Raw genomic sequence first — 18,908 nt, forward strand, 5'->3', positions numbered from 1 at the left:
GATCATGAGCTTGGGTAGCATTCTGGACAGTGACGATGCGCGTACCGCTCTTGAGAGCATGAAATGAAATATCTCTGCCAACATGACGCAGGAGCGCTTTGCCAATACTATGGTCAGAAAGGTAGGCAGAAGAAGAAGTCAGTCTTAAAGTAAAGAATTTAGTCCATTGTGTGGTCCGAAACTGAGCGTGGAGAGGGAGTGCTTGACGTGTCGGTCTTTTCCGAGTAGAATGGGAAGGTAACGAAGGAGCATCATCAGGAGATTGACGTTGGCGTTTAGGAGTAGGACCGGAGTTGGTCCGGTGTGAAATGGGTGGGCGATTCGAAAATGGCCGTACCGTAGAGGGAGAAGCCGGAAGCATAGTCAAAGGAGAGCGGAGTTCAGACAAATCGAAGGAGTCAGTCGAAGCCCCGGTACCTGAAGCGGGTGAGGAAACAGCACCAGCAAGAGGTACAGGGGCATCAGGAGTGTCCGAAGAGTGGTCTAAACACAAAGCAGGGTCAGAATGGGGTGCGGTATCAAGAAGGGGCCTGGGGGTAGTGGGTTCATGGACTAGGGCTGCCATGGTTAGGTTACTCCTTTGCTTTTTGTTTTTAAGAAAAAAAAAGAAAGAAGAAAATAAAAATAAAAAAAAGAATAAAAAAAGGGGGGAGCGGGGAGGAATAGTTCCCAGGAGGAATGAAAGGGCCGGAAATCTCCCTCCGCGCCCAAGAGGACCTCAACACCGCTACTAGCGCAGATGCAGCATGGAACCCGTGCCATACCCTACCCTTCATGCCAGTAAACCAGCAATCCGGGATAGCAACCTCACATCTGCCGAGCTACCTCGGTGGACAAAAGAGAGGGCGGCCGGATATCCGCCACAAAGCATACCTCCTTCGGCCACCACCCCTGGAATCCGAAAGGTGGCTTCCAGAGATACACCCGTCGCCCGAAAGACACCCAAAGCTACTCCGGGATACCGGAGAGGGATCGGGACATCCCCAGGCAATCCAGATTCCACGGCAAACTACGCCACCGCCAAGAACCTCAACGGAATGGGATGGACCCCGGTGTCCTTTCCCCTACCTAGGAACTAGCGTGCCTGTGGGAGAAATCCCAAAGGCCAAAAAGAGGAAGGGCAAAAGGGAGGGGTGAGGAGGAGGAGGAATGGAAAAAGGGGAGGATGGGGAGGATGGGATAGGGGAGGGGAGAATGGGGGGGTAATTAGGTTCGGTCTGAGGAAGAAGACCGACAGGGTTAATTCCTCAGACCAAGAGCCTCTTCACCACGCCAAGGAGCCCCCCTTGAAGAGGTAGCAATGGGAAACTATCAGTTATAAGCTCAATGACCTTCGGTTAGTCCACACCCACATAGAAGCGCTAAGTGTTATAAGACTTCTTAACCAGAAATGTTGGTAATGTAATCATTATTGCAATGGCATGTTGTGGAGGGTAATGTGATGGCAAGTTGTGAAGAGTGGTGATGTGTGATGGAAAGTTGTGGAGGGTGATGGCAAGTTGTGGAGGGTGATGGCAAGTTGTGGAGGGTGATGGCAAGTTGTGGAGGGTGATGGCAAGTTGTGGAGCGTGGTGGCGTGCTGTGGAGCCATGGTGACGAAATTGGGTCAATTTCATAATTTTTCAACATTACTAGACACTCCCTAATTATCCTCTTGGAGTCTTCACTGGCGGGTGTGGACTGGCAAACTATGTTGTGGGTAGGGTATGCACAGCCTGAGAAAGGTAACCTAGTTCTCCATCTGAGGAAAACAGTCTGGAAAAGTTCTTTAATGCATCCCTAATTACTTTCCTCTAGAAAACTGTGATTTATACTTAGCCCACTGATAACTCTCCTCACACTAATTTCCTGGGGAAAGGTGGCAGTACCTACAGTAATCTTAGTTTCCCTAGAATTAAACATACAAAAGTGTTAGCCGTGAAACGATGGCTAACGCAGGAAAACAACACACTTTAATCTTCGTTAAATGATGGGTAATACAAAAATATTAAACATCATTAAATTCGTTAGGCAATCTAAAACACCGAGATTCTGGATCTAATTAACCTTTCCTAAACGATATTTAACATCAAGATTCTGACATTCATTTTCATCAAATAACCTTAACAAAACAAAATTTCACATTTTCTTAATGTTAACTTGGTAAAAAAAATTAGCCAGTGTTAAGTTTTCTTTAATACTGAATTTTCTCTAATTAACAGAGTCAGCACTTACTAATACTTGGTTAGCATTTTCCACTGATCACCATTAATTGACTCCTTTTGATAGCTTATTATTTCTCAAGCAGATACCCTTAAAGTTTTTGGTAACAGGATTTTTCTGAGTTGTCAAAGGCACACAGGCCGGCCGATTTAATGACCTGAATCTCCAATACTGATCTACCACGTTGTCAAAACTGATACTCAGGTATCACCTTAATTCCTTTGGTGATAATTATAATCAATGTACTTAACCAGAGTAAATACCTTCACTCGGGCCACGAGTTACTTACTGCACTGCTTCATCACTATCCACGGACTAATGAATCAATCACGCTTCCTTTTCAACATTACTGTATTATAATAAAGGAACAAAATATAATAAAAAGAGAAACTGGAGATCAGAAAGAGGGTTAGAATATCTTTAAGAAGTTTACCATTACCATTGCTCTCTCCGGCTACTGGAACAGTCTCTTGTCTCTCTTGCCATTCCCGGCTTTCTTAAAAATGCTATTGCTCCAGCTACAGCTAATAGTAACTAATCCTATGTGTCCTGGTACATCAGAGTTTTAGACCAACAAGAATTTCCTTAGGGATCGAATTTTCAAAAATCCCAGGTCAGTACTTCTTAACAGCGGAGGCAATACGGTCAATACTTCAAACCATCTGGACTCTCCTCCATAAACTCAGCAGATAACAGGGGATAAACCTATTAAGTTACACTCTACAAATTACAAATGTACACCCACACCTCCACTCATCAACCCCACCTCATCCACATCCTCGCAACTTCACTCAACGACTCCATATTATCTGGTGGAACATGTAGCAGCAACATACGGGAGGTGCAAGAGCAGTCACCTTGGTGCAAGGATTCACACCTATAATTCCCATAGCTATCACACACGCAACCACAGTCAGCCACGTCTCTTTTTTTTTAACCCCAGACTCAAACAGCAATCCATACCTAGGATCCAACAGTAAGTTTACATAGCACACCAAACCTGAAAAACCTACTGATCACAACCAGCGTTTAGGACTGGTGAAATAAAGAATTTATACAAATATAAGAAACTAAAGGAGTACTCCAAAGGCCTAAAGCTCATACTAATAAGAGTAAAGAACCCAAGATTTGTTAACACCCTCTCTTCGTACATAAGAGGGAACATGCCCCTAACATAACAGCCTGGTTCATCAGGTCTTGATCCACCAGGAGGCTTGGTCTGTGATAGGGCCACGGGGGAGCTGACCCCCGGAAGCATCCTAGAGCTATGTACCCTTCAGGTACCGTCTTCAAAAGACTGCTTGATAGTCCTCTAAGTTAGTTCCTGATCAGCTCTTAGAGACTACGTTGAACAGCGTGCTGCTAATATCTGCAGCTTAACTGATCAGGCCATCAACCTGGAGGCCTGGTCTGGGACCAGGCAGTGGGGAGATAACCCTAAAATAGCTACACTTAGATTCTAGACCAGAATGTTCAATCATTCCCACCTATGTATCCGTCAAGCCCGCCCTTAGGTAGCTGAAAGGGTGGGTTAGACACATACGATTAGTTTTCGAGTTGAGCCTGCCTATTATGGTTGGCGTATTGGGGTCAGAGTCTATCAAGGGTCATAAAGGCTGCTTGTAACATGCACAATTCTTGTGTATACAACCTTCGTAACCTACTTCTACACACTTCTCTGTTCATATCTGGCGACGTGAACCACCGACCCACTAGACATGGGGAGAGTAAAATTACCTTGGCAGAACAAGCATTAAAGCTTTAACTTGTGAACACTGCTGTTGCTACAGATCACATTTTACGCAACTCCAAATGCCAAGTCGGGTGCAGCCTTTATGTCAGCATAGTTGCTGATCCCTGTGTTATATAGCATAGCATATTAGTATCATCCATGTGCTTTAGATAGGAGATGCCAAGCCCATGATGATCCTTTTCAAATCACTTGTTCTCTCTAGGCTGTACATTAACATCTCCATTCAAAGCAGGTGAAATCGCAGATCTAGAGAGTGTACAGAGATCCTTTACTGCACGTATAAGTTCTGTCAAGCACCTTAACTACTGGGAACGCTTGGAAGCACTTGACTTGTACTCGTTGGAACGCAGGAGGGAGAGATATATCATAATCTACACTTGGAAAATCTTGGAAGGAATGGTCCCAAATCTGCACACAGAAATCACTCCCTACGAAAGTAAAAGACTGGGCAGGCGATGCAAAATGCCCCCAATAAAAAGTAGGGGCGCCTTTGGTACACTAAGAGAAAACACCATAAGTGTCCGGGGCCCAAAACTGTTCAACAGCCTCCCATCAAGCATTAGGGGAATTGCCAATAAACCCCTGGCTGCCTTCAAGAGAGAGCTGGACAGATACCTAAAGTCAGTGCCGGATCAGCCGGGCTGTGGCTCGTACGTTGGACTGCGTGCGGCCAGCAGTAACAGCCTAGTTGATCAGGCCCTGATCCATCGGGAGGCCTGGTCATGGACCGGGCCGCGGGGGCGTTGATCCCCGGAATAACCTCCAGGTAACCTCCAGGTAGGCCTGTGACTGTGTGACGTCACGGGATGCGCATGTGTACGCTCGTACCTCTGCCCTGGCCTCACTCGGGCGTAGACCTACAGGTGAAGACAGGCAAGGCACTGGGCTCCAGTTCCCATCATCTCAGTCTGACAATATATCGTAACCATCCAACAAGTGTGTCTACCTTCAACCCTCGATATCTCCATTTAAGAACCCCTACGATATTTAACTCACTCCCTTCATGCATAAAAGGAATTACCAACAAACCCCCGACTGTCCTCAAGAGGGAACTTGATAAATTTAGGTCAGATCCTGATCAGCCGGGTTTTGGTGCATACGTTGCACTGCGTACCGTTGGCACCAACGGCCTGGTCGACCAGGCCAGCAACCGGGAGGCCTAGCCTCAGAGCTGGCCAGATCCCTAAAATTTTGCCAATAAAAATTTTAATTTCACACTATCGTACATCTAACACTATGAAGTTTTTTTTATTATATTTGCAGCGAAGCGTTGGACTAGTGCAGGTCAGTTAGCACAATGAATGGTGAAGGATGGAACCTCTGACCGCTTACTGCGAGACACACAGTCTAATATTGGAGAGGAACTGATGACGGGCTACACAAGAGGTGAACATGCTATCCTTGCACAATGGATATTAAACATTTTAATAATTAAAAGCGTGTGTTTCCTCACACCTGCTGCCTCAACAGAAGCAGGTGAATACACCTAGCAGTAAATATGTACCAAGGTGTAGCTGACTGTAGTGGGTAGTATACTAGGAGTGGTGGTATACCTTAGTAGGAGTTGGGCTTTGAAATGAGTTGAGGTAGGCTAATAAAGTCAACTGTATAAAAACAAAATTCAACAGGAAGTCTTCCAAACTGTTATAAGCCTAACTGTTGTCCCACACCATGTGCTCAATCCATATCCAGTGTTGATAAAAGAAACAACGGAACACGGTAAAACGTAAATAAATAAATCGCATTCCATCAAGGTAGAGTTACCTAAAAGAAACATTCCTCATCACTTTTTCAATTGTTGTCTTACCAGAATTGCGTGGACATTACAATTAAAATGGCCTTCGCAAACTCTCCAAAGTAGGTAGGTTCCCTCCCTTGTAATGAATCTTTTACATTAAATTATATACATTTAACATAAGAACATAAAGGAGCACTGCAGCAAGCCTGCTGGCTCATTCTAGGCAGGTCTGTAAATAAATTTTCACAGACCAAAATGACGAGAATATTACAATATGTAAAACTGTTTTATACTGGTTGTATAATTGCGAAAGCCAGAGCTAGATGTCTGTTCGCCTGACTGTTTACAAACTGATAAGTTTGTGTGAAGTCTAGTTTATACACGTTTACAGGGAGAACAGATAACATGATGATGAGTGTAAATAATGTGAAACATTGTCATACATCCGTCTCTCTACAGCATTAGTGTACATATATCATTTTATTCCAGCTTACTTGTCGGTTCTTATATATTCCAGCTCAGACCAGGGGCATAGAAAGTACCAGTGATCGTATCTACTCATGATCTATTCTATGGATTTAGCGCTTGCCCGTAAATGCACACTATACTTAGAATGAGAAACTTTAGACGACGTTTTGGGTTGTCCAGAACAGTTGCCAAGTCTCAGGAGGGACAGGAACATCTAAGTTTCCTCTCCTAAATTTCGGTTATTTATGAATTGTTCCAGCAAAGGTATTGTTTTTTCTTTATAATAATAATAATAATAATAATAATAATAATAATAATAATAATAATAATAATAATAATATGCACAGTAACATTTCTCTTAGTCGACCGTCAAGGCTGGCACAAGTGAAAGAACTGCTTATCAGAGTCCTAGTTTGTCAGCTTTAAATCTGGCACGGCTCTCACAACTGGGATTGTCACACTGAGGCGCATAAATGTCTATTATACAAGCTGAGAAGGAAAGAAAGAAAAGAAGGAACTAAAAAGTTTCAAAATTTGACGATAATACAAAATACATAACATCGAATGTAAAATTAACACGACGAATAAAACGAACAGAGCAAATAAATACACACACCAAGTTAAAATAAGTAGCACCAGTTTTACCCAGAATACAAATAATTCTCGGAGCACGAGAAGATACGGCATTTATTTTCACGTTTTAAGAGTGTATCTTCCTCCCTCCGTTCCTTGTACAACAAATTCTGTATAACTTGCACAATTTCGCCATTTATTGCTAACCTTTAACTTAGACATTTTCCAGTTTCATTTTTCTCTGCCATTTTAACTATACCCTTCTTTTATTATTATATGGCTTCATTCCAACAATTAACATTATTCCTTCCCCATCTTTGTGAACCCAATCTCCGTCTCGATGTTTATTACATTTATGGGGGAGCGGTAATCCCGTAGGGGTACTGGGAGTTAATCCGAGTACATCCCAAGGCTTCAATTCCTCTGATCAAGAGCCCTTCGTCATCAAAGCACCCCCGCCCCGCCTCTTGAATATAATATTGCACTTAAGTTATAAAAATAATATTTATCCACAAGATATCTTCAGCTGTTACTGGCTCTGGTGATTATCTTGCACACGGCCATGTCTTAGACCGGGCATCCTAGGATAGAAAGGAAGCACTACACTAGTGATTACAGGATTAAGAACTATGGTGATATACAATAATGACACGATGGAAAAACAGACAAATGCAGCATGATGAGATCCTTTTTAGACTACGTTTCGCCCACACAGTGGGCTTTATCAAGTCACAAAAATGTGACCTGATAAAGCGCAAGTCAAAATATTGACTTGATAAAACCCTAGAGTTCAGCTTTTAAAATTTTGCTTTGTAAGTACGCTTCTGTAGTTAACAAAACCTTAGCATGAGCTAGTAAAGCCATACAACACATAGGGAATGGAAGACAATAAGTTCTGAGTCAAGAAAAGGGAGGATAACCCTAATTCCTTGAATCAAGAGCCCTACATCAAGGCACCCCCCTCCCTCTTGGAGAGGAAGCTGGTGGGTCGCCAGAAGAATGTGCTGGCATGAAAAAATAGTTTTATTCCAGACACGTAACATGGTAGGCTAAGGCTTAAGTCGCTCCCTAATCAAGGCGACAGTGAAGGTCTACTTGAAACTCCTTAGTTCATTTGTTATTTAGTCATGAAGGGGAAAAAATCACCTGATGAATTTTACATGATCCGCCGAATGGCTTATTAGAGTTTCATAAAAAAATTGATGGGATGTGCCCTTGAGAAGCAAGGGTTAATTCTACAAATTAGCTGCCTGGGGTAGAGCTCTTGACAACCACTAAATTGCGGTCCTTAATACCCATATGTCAGTTACTTTTGCCTTTCGATGGCAAGACTAATAAACCTGTTTAACATTAAATGTTACTTCGCGCGTGCAGTTGCATGAGGTGTACAAGTGCCTAAGCTCCTTGTTCATTGTGAAACCACCATACACGTGCTTATATTGAATACTCTCACATGCTTCAGCGTACACCGGCTACTGGTCCATTATGCAAGCTAGTGCGGGTGTGCGCCCCTGGTAAGTTAGCTTTGTGGTTGCAGTGGAAAAAAAAATTCCCTTAGCCCATATGTTTTGTCTTCCACGTGTGGATCATCCAGGCTGTAATGGATATGTGAACCGGTGGGCCACCAGCAGCAACAGCCTGGTTGACCAAGTAAGCCCTAGACAAGCCTGAGCCATGACTAGGCCGTGGGCATAGGCAAATTCTCAAAACCCATCAAAGGAACAAGTCAATTGTCATTATTATATTCACAGGAAAGCGCTAAATCCGCAGTGGTCGCACAGCATCTAGAGAACGAGAGGTAATCAGGTTTGAGCCTAGAAGGGTGGTTTGAACTCCATGGATCAAGAGCCCTTGAATCATGACCGTATGAACCACAGCCCGGCTGATCAGAAACCGACTTCAGGAATTTGTAAAATTTCCTCTTGAAAACTGCCCGGGGTCTGATGGTAATCCCCCCTTAATGAGAGAGTGATGAATCTTAGACTCCTTACACTTAGTGTTATCTTAATGTACTCATGGCATACCTTTTCAGTGGAGACATTTTGCAACGTCTGTTGAACCTCTTGCTTTCGTAGAAAATTATTCCTGTGTGCAGATACGGGAGTAATTCCTTTAGGATTTTCCAGGTTTATATTAGGATGCATCTTTCTCGTCTGCATTCTAAGGAATAGAGGTCGAGCGACTTTCAACCGTTCCCAGTAATTCAGATGCCTGGCTGAGCTGATACGTGCAATGAAGGTTCTCTAGGACTGCAATTTTACTCACCTTACAAGGTGCTGTTAGTGTGCAGCAATATTCTAACTTTGAGAGAACAAGTGACCTCCAGAGGACTATCATTGTTATGGAATCCCTTGTTTTGAAGGTTCTCATTATCCATCCTATCATCTTAGTCGCAGTTGTGATATTATTGTGATCCTTGAAAGCGAGATCCACCGACATTATCATTAAGCTTGACCTTATCTTCACAAATAATGAGGACCTGATAAGAGACATAAGAATATCAAAAACAACTAATTCCGATCACAATCTAATCAAAGTCCAGACGTACATGCATAGGGGTCCTGAACAGCAGAATGCATGTACCTGTGAAGGTGTCTTCACAAAATACAATTTCAACAACAAGAACATCAACTAGGACCAGGTAAACCATGTCCTAAACGAAACATGTTGGGAAGATGTCCTAAATGACATGGATCCAAACCAGTGCCTTGAAAGGATCAACTTCCTGGTAGCCGAAGCATGTTCTAGGCATATTCCCCTAAGAAAGAAGAAGAGTAGGAGTAAACTGGAGAGAAAAAGACGCTCCCTCTACAGAAGACGACGAAGAGTCACTGAGCTCCTCAGGAGTGCTAGAATATCTGATACACGAAAGGAGGCGCTGACCAGGGAAGTGGAAACTATCGAACTTAAGCTAAATGACTCTTACAGGAACCAGGAGAGGCAGGAGGAGCTTAAAGCTATTAGTGAAATTGAAAGAAATTCAAAATATTTCTTTTCATATGCCAAAAACAAGGCAAATACCACATCTAGTATCGGGCCCTTACTCAGACAGGATGGGACTTACACAGATGACAACAAGGAAACGAGTGAAATATTGAAATCCCAGTACGACTCTGTGTTTAGTGAACCACTAATCGGTCTGAGGATCGACGACCCAAATGATTTCTTCATGAATGAGCCTCAAAACTCCATAAATGTATGCCAGATTTCCGACATTACCCTAACTCCGATAGATTTCGAAAAAGCCATTGACAACATGCCTATGCACTCAGCCCCGGGCCCAGACTCGTGGAACTCTGTTTTCATTAAGAACTGCAAGAAACCCCTCTCGCGTGCCCTAAGTACACTATGGAGGAGGAGCTTGGACATGGGTGAAATTCCAGTCACTTAAAACAACGGATATAGCCCCACTCCATAAAGGTGGCAGCAAAGCATTAGCTAAGAACTATAGACCAATAGCTCTGACGTCCCACATCATAAAAATCTTTGAAAGAGTGCTAAGAAGCAGGATTGCAAATCACCTGGATTCCCAAAATCTGCACAATCCAGGGCAACATGGGTTCAGGGCAGGTCGCTCCTGCCTCTCACAACTACTGGATCGTTAGGTAAGACACACATGCAACAGTTAGACAACTTTATTCGGAATAAAGTTGTCTAACTGTTGCATATGTGTCTTACCTAACAACCTGTCGGTATTGTATACCATTTTGATGTTCAACTACTGGATCACTATGACATGGCCTTGGATGCACTGGAAGAAAATCAGAATGCAGATGTAATATACACAGACTTTGCAAAAGCATTTGACAAATGCGATCATGGCGTAATAGCCCATAAAATACGTGCTAAAGGAATAACTGGGAAAGTGGGGAGATGGATCTTCAACTTCCTAACAAATCGAACACAAAGAGCAGTGGTCAACAGAGTTAAATCGGAGGCTGCCATAGTGAAGAGCTCTGTTCCACAAGGCACAGTACTCGCCCCCATCTTATTCCTTATCCTCATATCAGACATAAACAGAGATATACACCACAGCACCGTATCATCCTTTGCGGATGATACTAGGATCTCCATGAGGCTGTCATCTGCTGAGGACGCGGTTAACCTCCAAGAAGATATAAACAAAGTTTTCCAGTGGGCAACGGTAAACAATATGATGTTCAATGAGGACAAATTCCAACTACTCCGTTATGGAAAACTGGAGGAGATAATAACTAGAACAGAGTATACTACTGACTCCGGCCATACAATAGAGCGGAAAAATAATGTAAGGGACCTGGGAGTAGTAATGTCTGAGGATCTCACTTTCAAGGATCACAACAGTGCCACGATCGCACGTGCAAAGAAAATGATAGGATGGATAATGAGAACTTTCAAAACGAGAGATGCCAAGCCCATGATGATCCTTTTCAAATCACTTGTTCTCTCTAGGCTGGAATACTGCTGTACATTAACATCTCCATTCAAAGCAGGTGAAATCGCAGATCTAGAGAGTGTACAGAGATCCTTTACTGCACGTATAAGTTGTCAAGCACCTTAACTACTGGGAACGCTTGGAAGCACTTGACTTGTACTCGTTGGAACGCAGGAGGGAGAGATATATCATAATCTACACTTGGAAAATCTTGGAAGGAATGGTCCCAAATCTGCACACAGAAATCACTCCCTACGAAAGTAAAAGACTGGGCAGGCGATGCAAAATTCCCCCAATAAAAAGTAGGGGCGCCATTGGTACACTAAGAGAAAACACCATAAGTGTCAGGGGCCCAAAACTGTTCAACAGCCTCCCATCAAGCATTAGGGGAATTGCCAATAAACCCCTGGCTGCCTTCAAGAGAGAGCTGGACAGATACCTAAAGTCAGTGCCGGATCAGCCGGGCTGTGGCTCGTACGTTGGACTGCGTGCGGCCAGCAGCAACAGCCTAGTTGATCAGGCCCTGATCCATCGGGAGGCCTGGTCATGGACCGGGCCGCGGGGGCGTTGATCCCCGGAATAACCTCCAGGTAAGCCCATATGTTAATTTTTCACTCTATTGAGTGGTTAGTTTTACACAGCTCTTTACAGTTTCCACACAGGAGTAACCGATATATGTCCTCAAGGGACATTTTCAGGCGCATTATGGAAGACATGATTATTTATGAATTATTATCGGATGGATGTCACTCTTATACAAACTCTAGTATCGCCTACAAAGGATGATACATTGCCATGATTTATGTATCTATGTTGGATACGAGGGTGAGGAAATGGATGGGTGCGAATACAGTGCCTTGGGGAATAAAGCTTTTCACAGTGGCAACCTGCGACTTATGTATACTACTACTACTACTCTTTGCGTTTGTGATTTGTTAGGGTTAGTTTACAAATGCTAAGGTGGTGAAAACGTGGATATACAGTGTAACATACATGCAAATATATATATATATATATATATATATATATATATATATATATATATATATATATATATATATATATATATATATATATATATATATATCATGTTCCAGCGCTTCAGCGTAGCCATCTAGAGGGGAAATGCTTGCTGCATACTTAGCTCGCGTCCGGCTTCGAAGGAGCTGGAGGAAATTCATGATCTTTAATACATTGTACCATTGTATTCATGTTTGTGTTTTTCTGCATATGTATTCTGTTTATCAATAAATGTTCACATAGAATATAAAATATATAGGGGGTGGTAGGAGAAGAAAATATTCAAACAGCTCCGGGGAGAACCTTGAGTTTTCCGAGGTACGTTTATTGTCTTCTCTGAGGATGAGGGTCTCCATTCCAGTTATAGAGGTGGTACTTCCCTTTATATATATATATATATATATATATATATATATATATATATATATATATATATATATATATATATATATATATATATATATATATATATATTATATATATATATATATATATTATATATATATATATATATATATATAAGAAACATAAGGACTGCAGCACGCCTACTGGCCCATGCTAGGCAAGTCACCTGCTGGCCCATTTTCTGTACGACTTGTCTGCATCTATCTCTAATGAGTTATATTTTAGGACAATCTAAAATATACTGGGAGAAAGAGCTTATAAAATCGAAAAGCTAAAAAAAAATCGCAGCTTTAACTATCAAGAGGCTTCGCTTGAAGACCAGCATCCTAGTTTGTACAATACATAACGTAGTAAAGCAACAATTCACACGAGCTTCAGACCACACAGCAAATACACAGTAAGCATTAGCTCATTTAGGCCGAGAGAGTTCTGGGCCAATCTGCTGTGTTACAATGTAAGACAGGTGTTCAATCAAGCATTGTCAGATATGTAGCCGTCTCACTTATATTTATTATACCACCCTAGCCATCTCGCTCACATGTACTATAACAATTACAAGGGATGACGTAGATTCTCCGCTTTATGCGTAGGGGGCACCCACCTTTTTTGAGTATTATTTTTGTATGATTTTCTTCTCGAATTCTGTGTGGCAGGGAAATGTGAACTACGGAAGAGCTCTGTGATCTTGAGGCACCCATCCTCCAAGGAAATCGGGAAAACAGATTCTGCAGGCCCTTAGAAAAAAAAACAGCCTCTCTTGGAGTTTTTGTTGGCCTCCTCGTTACATGCTGTCTCCGCCTATATATGCCAATGCTAACCAGATACTCTCTACAGACCTGAGAAAGCTTGGCCTCCAAGCGAAACGCTTTTGTATTCAAGATTTTGTTTAGCTATAGTGTCCTTTAATCATCTAAGATATAGTTATTTGTATTCTCTTAACCCTAATTCCGTGAAGGAATTAGGATTAAGAACAAATAATAAACAGACAGGCAAAGGTAAGTGCATCTTGAATACCATTAAAAGGTTGTAAGATTTACCTAACATCTTGCGAGTTCTTTCTAAATTAATTTTCTAATTCTTTTCTGATTGTGTTTATACTTATATATTTGACAAGAAAATATATATATTCCTATTTAACGTTTAGCTAAGGCATTATGGTCCCAAAAGTCTGTTGAAGAGAGAATCTGGTTTAATTTTATATTAATTTAATAATTTTAGAACAAACATTTGTACTTATTTAATAATTTAGGTTATAATCAAGCCTAAGTGCTAAACCAACAATGGTCATAGTCAATAATTTAGAAAAACACTACATAGATAAAGGACGGTATCAAGTACCAACAAGTGTAAATAAGACATGTGTAGTACTGGGATATTTAATGTGTGTATATAACCGCCTGGATTCTTGCTGTGCTAAACGAATTTCATAATTTGAATTTTGCCTTGAGGGAGGAATTTCTTGTGCAGCGCCATTAACCCTGCGAGTAAACAAACTACTTTGAAGAACAGTACACACCCACCAGCCCAAATAGTTGATAGCACCTACGATATCTACTCAGTTGTAGTTTCTGCAACAATCAGGTTTTACAAATTATCTCCCGCAAATTCTGGGTAGTTTTATTAAATGCTATATAAATGTTGGCCCCTTGGAGGTTACCTGAATTGATTTCCGGGGTCCCCCGGGTCTCCCAATTGGTGGCCTGAACAACCAGATTGTTGGTGCCATCTACTTATATGCTATATAAATATTACCTCTTCATCCATGTACTATACTATATTCTAAGATATGGTGCCGACGTGTTTTTATCCTCCTCTTACATTTTAACACTGTCTTTCCTCTCGGAGTTGCTACATCCACCCGCCACTTCCTGGAAACTTAAACGCATCTTGGATACCACCCTCTCTTCTAGTTACATCTTCCATATCGTAAAACCATGTTTTATCTAATGTGAAGCTACTGCAAAGTTGTACTGGTCTGTTATTTCCTACTATATCAAACTGAACTCACCTTCAAGATTACAATTTGCATTTCATATCAATGTGATGCATTATTTCTCCATGTATGTAATCTGTCTTCACTGTGTATTATCATTCTATTTCATTAACTTTCATTCCCACTAATGTTAACATGAGACAGCATCCACACAAGCTTTAACAGTATGATATAAGAACAGAGGAGCACTCAATAGGCCTAAAGCCCTTGCCAGGGTATTATAAACTATTCTTACTCGTGTATCTTTCTAACCGAATTCTAAATCTATTTGGAAGTATGTTTCGCTCACCTACAACATACTGCTATCCCAGCGTATTCTAAATCCTCTTTCTATGCTTGAATTTATCCAACCGTAAGTCCATTTGGCGAGTTTTGTCTTGGCTAATTAATTTTCAGCACCTCAACCATATCCTGGTTATTCTCATCTATTTGTATACTTCATTCACCCCTGGTCCCTTCCCTTTCATTTTACGGCTTTGCTGAGCCCGTAAGCTTTATTCTTTTACTGACTGCTGATCTGAACTTTCTCGATGGCTGTATTTGGAACATGATTAGTATAGGAACAATGAAAAAAAATAAGATTTACTCTCAGAATACTCAAAAAAGTCCTAATAGTTGAAATTATTTTCATTGCTTTTAATCTATTTTAGAGATTTACGGCAAAAAAAAAAGTAAAGTAAATCGAGTCCTCCTTGGCCAGGGTTGTCACCGGGACCACTGTTTCCTTCCTACCTGCACAATGGCATATCATTTCTCCTGAAAGTGATGAGACAACATATAATGAGAAAATCTTCTAGGTAAGGGAATAACTGTGCTCCTCACGTGCTGTGTAGTTACAAAAGTCACTCTCAGTCATAGGTGATTCACAGGCCGGTCCACTTGTGCTACATTTCCATTACATTCACTGAATGAAGATTAGTAATTCCCGAGTCCAGTATCACCTGTGCTCTCAGTATCATATAAGATGAAAGTCACACACTGGTACCGGTGAAGCCACCATGCGATACACTGTAGCTAGAGCAGACGAGTAGGAATGTTTTATAATAAGAGGGAGAAAGAGTGAAGACACACCCAACCCACCACCACCCCTTGTGCCAGTACACTGGTGCAGTGAGCAGCTAGCCAGCAGCAGCAGCAGCAGCAGCAGCGTTGCCGCTACCACCACCATCACCCCACCACCGGATGAAGCTTCTCTAGAGGCGGTGGAGGGATGTGCTGGATACCCTCCCAACAAACGGCTTTGAAATTTTGCTTTTCAGTGCATATTTCCTAACGTAATAACCCACTCAGCTATTAGACAACCGATGGTGTCAACATTCTTGATATACAACTCATTTCAAATAAAAGGGACAATACTGTATCTGCTAGAGTAGACACACCGGTCTGGCCTCCAGCTTGTCTCCCAGGGTCCACGGACCTAACGTTACGTCACGGTACTTCAACTTGGCTACTACTGACGCAACGCTCGTCGTTGGCAACGTAAGCTACACGCAAGGTAAACTCTAAAAATCATACAAGAGACCACCCGGAACGTTGCAAAAGTAACTCAACACTCATTTCATTTCCTCTCGTAATAACCAGAAAGACCAATGCAAAAATCTATTCATATATGCATCCAAACAGAACAGTGACCAAAAATATGAAAGATCACGGTAATCAATCAGCCACAAAATCACAACCTGGCGACCATCTGTTTACATGAGTAACTAACAAACGTGGACGTTGGAACACGGACAGCAGGGGAAAGGGAGGGGAAGAGAGGATGTGGGGGAAGGGGAAGGAGTCAAGAGAAAACTAGTAGCTTAGCCAATATTCTGAGAAAGTGAAGCCATACAAACAAACGTCTATTAACAAACACTACGCTATATTTGTAAACTGTCTTGACCATTTATCCTGGTGTCCGGCTCTTGTCCCGTGACATTTCCTGCATACCACACATTTATCCGGAAGAATAAAAGCTACAATAATTAAACCACAAACTAGAAATGGAGATTAAACAACGCCTTGAACCGTCCTGAACTATTATTTGGTCACGAGCGGGGGGAAGAAAGACAGAAATCACGTGAGGAGACAATCAAGGTCAGGTCACATCACGAGAGTTCTTCGATTAGAGAATTCGGCATTCTCTATGAGAGGCAAGCATCTACAGTAACAAAGCCGTCGTTAAGAATTATGTCAGGCGTCTGTGAAGGCTTGAAGAGAGGATTCTGCCATCGAACCAGCATCCCTAACGTGACACTTGCCTCTGGTTTTGCTTTCATAAATGCTTACCTCTCAGTACACTGTCACTCAAAACGATGTTTAAGAATACTCTTGCTTTACCCATCAAAAAGTTTCACCTCTGCCCTGCCCTGACCTGACCTGACCTACACCCTTTTCTCTCTCATCTGCGAACTGATAATAGTCCATGACGGATCGAAACTTCGTCTTGCTTTCATTTAAGTCATGCGTTAGCTGCAAATCTCTCTCGCCTTCTTGTAACACTCCTGTTAATGCTTAACACCACAAATTCGAATAACATAATGGATTTGTATGGGCCAGTAGGCCTTCTGCAGTGTTCCTCCATCCTTATGTTCTTATTTAAAGTAGCCAAGTGATATAGCTCACCAATGTGGTATAAAGACTGGACTCGTCACCACGCTGTAGTATGTGACATACTGACATGAATCCCACCGGAGCTCTTCCTATTTTTGGCGTACCTGCATCTTAGAGATGGAGAGAGGGAGAGGGAGAGGGAGAGAGGGGAGAGAGAGAGGGGAGAGAGAGAGGGGAGAGAGAGAGAGGGAGAGAGAGAGGGGGAGAGAGAGAGGGGAGAGAGAGAGAGAGAGAGAGAGAGAGAGAGAGAGAGAGAGAGAGAGAGAGAGAGAGAGAGAGAGAGAGAGAGAGAGAGAGAGAGAGACCAAAAAGCCAACCAGCTGAGTTGAAACTGAATTCCGTAGAACCAACACCGGAAAAAGAAATGTTGGTTGTCTTATTGATATGTGCAAGGTCGATGTTCTCAAGGCCCCCCCCCCCACCTGGCCATACTTCATGTATTGCCAAAAGAGATTTTATAGCACAAGGCGGGCAGCCATCGACAGTACTCCATCAGTGATCATTCATTAACTGATGTGCGTCTGAAACAGGCAGCTATGAACATTTTACTACTAATAATAATATGTACTACCATTAGTATTACATTTATGGAGAAGCGCCAAACTTGTAGGAGTCATACAGCAGCCGGAGGCTAACTCCAACTTTATGCTGTTCCCTGTACATATGAATTATTAGTAATCTTTCAAATCAGCTGTACAAATATTTTTAAAGGCCAGGATTTAAACACAGCTGAGGTAGGATAACAGGTGTTGTAAACTAAATGATGAAACTAGGAGCCTAATCTTAGAGGAAAACAAATGAGTGTGTACACTCACCTATATGTGGTTGCAAGGGTCGAGTCATAGCTCCTGTCCCCGCCTCTTCACTGGTCGATACTAATCCACTCTCTCCCTATTCCATGATCTTTGTCATACCGCTTCTTAAAGCTATTTAAGGAACTTGCTTCCACTACCTCACTCTCCAGATTATTCCACTTTCTGACAACTCTAAGGCTAAAGAAATACTTCTTAACATCCCAATGACTCGTCTGCGTTTTCAGCTTTCAATTGTGTCCCCTTATTCCTGTTTCCCATCTCTGAAACATTCGATCCCTGTCCACCTTGTCAATGCCTCTCAGTATTTTATACGTTGTTATCATGTGTGTTATGTGTGTGTGTGTGTGTGTGTGAGAGAGAGAGAGAGAGAGAGAGAGAGAGAGAGAGAGAGAGAGAGAGAGAGAGAGAGAGAGAGAGAGAGAGAGAGAGAGAGAGAGAGAGAGAGAGAGAGAGCGAGAGAGCGAGAGAGCGAGAGCGCGAGAGAGCGAGAGCGCGAGAGAGCGAGCGAGAGAGCGAGCGAGAGAGCGAGAGAGAGAGCGAGAGAGAGAGCGAGAGAGAGAGCGAGAGAGCGAGAGAGCGAGAGAGCGAGAGAGAGAGCGAGAGAGAGAGCGAGAGAGAGAGCGAGAGAGCGAGAGAGAGAGCGAGAGAGCGAGAGAGAGAGCGAGAGCGCGCGCGCGCGCGCGCGAGAGAGAGAGAGAGAGAGAGAGAGAGAGAGAGAGAGAGAGAGAGAGAGAGCGCGAGAGAGAGAGAAACCATACCCCGGCCGGGATTTGAACCCGCGGTCAGAGTGTCTCAAAACTCCAGCCCGTCGCGTCAGCCTATTCAAAGTTTATTCTCTATAAGGATTACAATGTTGAATTTACAGAATTTGGTTATTGTGTGGCTTACATGTAGTTAGATAATGATTACAGAGTGTACCACTAGAACGCCTA

The 18,908-nt window shown here is 42.5% G+C and overlaps 1 protein-coding gene across 3 annotated transcripts in view; it reads right to left on the minus strand.

The window, feature by feature from the left end:
• Positions 1 to 18,908, minus strand: part of mino (glycerol-3-phosphate acyltransferase mino) — a 163,811-nt gene that overhangs the window by 88,954 nt on the left and 55,949 nt on the right. Inside the window, exon 1 of one of the 3 annotated variants that reach the window (XM_070094934.1) lies at positions 15,638 to 15,691. The exons of the other annotated variants lie outside the window; for them this stretch is intronic. The gene's annotated coding sequence lies outside the window, so the exon portion shown is untranslated. Of the gene's footprint in view, positions 1 to 15,637; positions 15,692 to 18,908 lie in introns of those variants that run through there. 3 annotated transcript variants of the gene reach the window in all.

Source organism: Cherax quadricarinatus, chromosome 48, assembly GCF_038502225.1.
Source record: "Cherax quadricarinatus isolate ZL_2023a chromosome 48, ASM3850222v1, whole genome shotgun sequence".
In the NCBI taxonomy this organism is placed as follows: Eukaryota; Metazoa; Arthropoda; class Malacostraca; order Decapoda; family Parastacidae; genus Cherax; species Cherax quadricarinatus.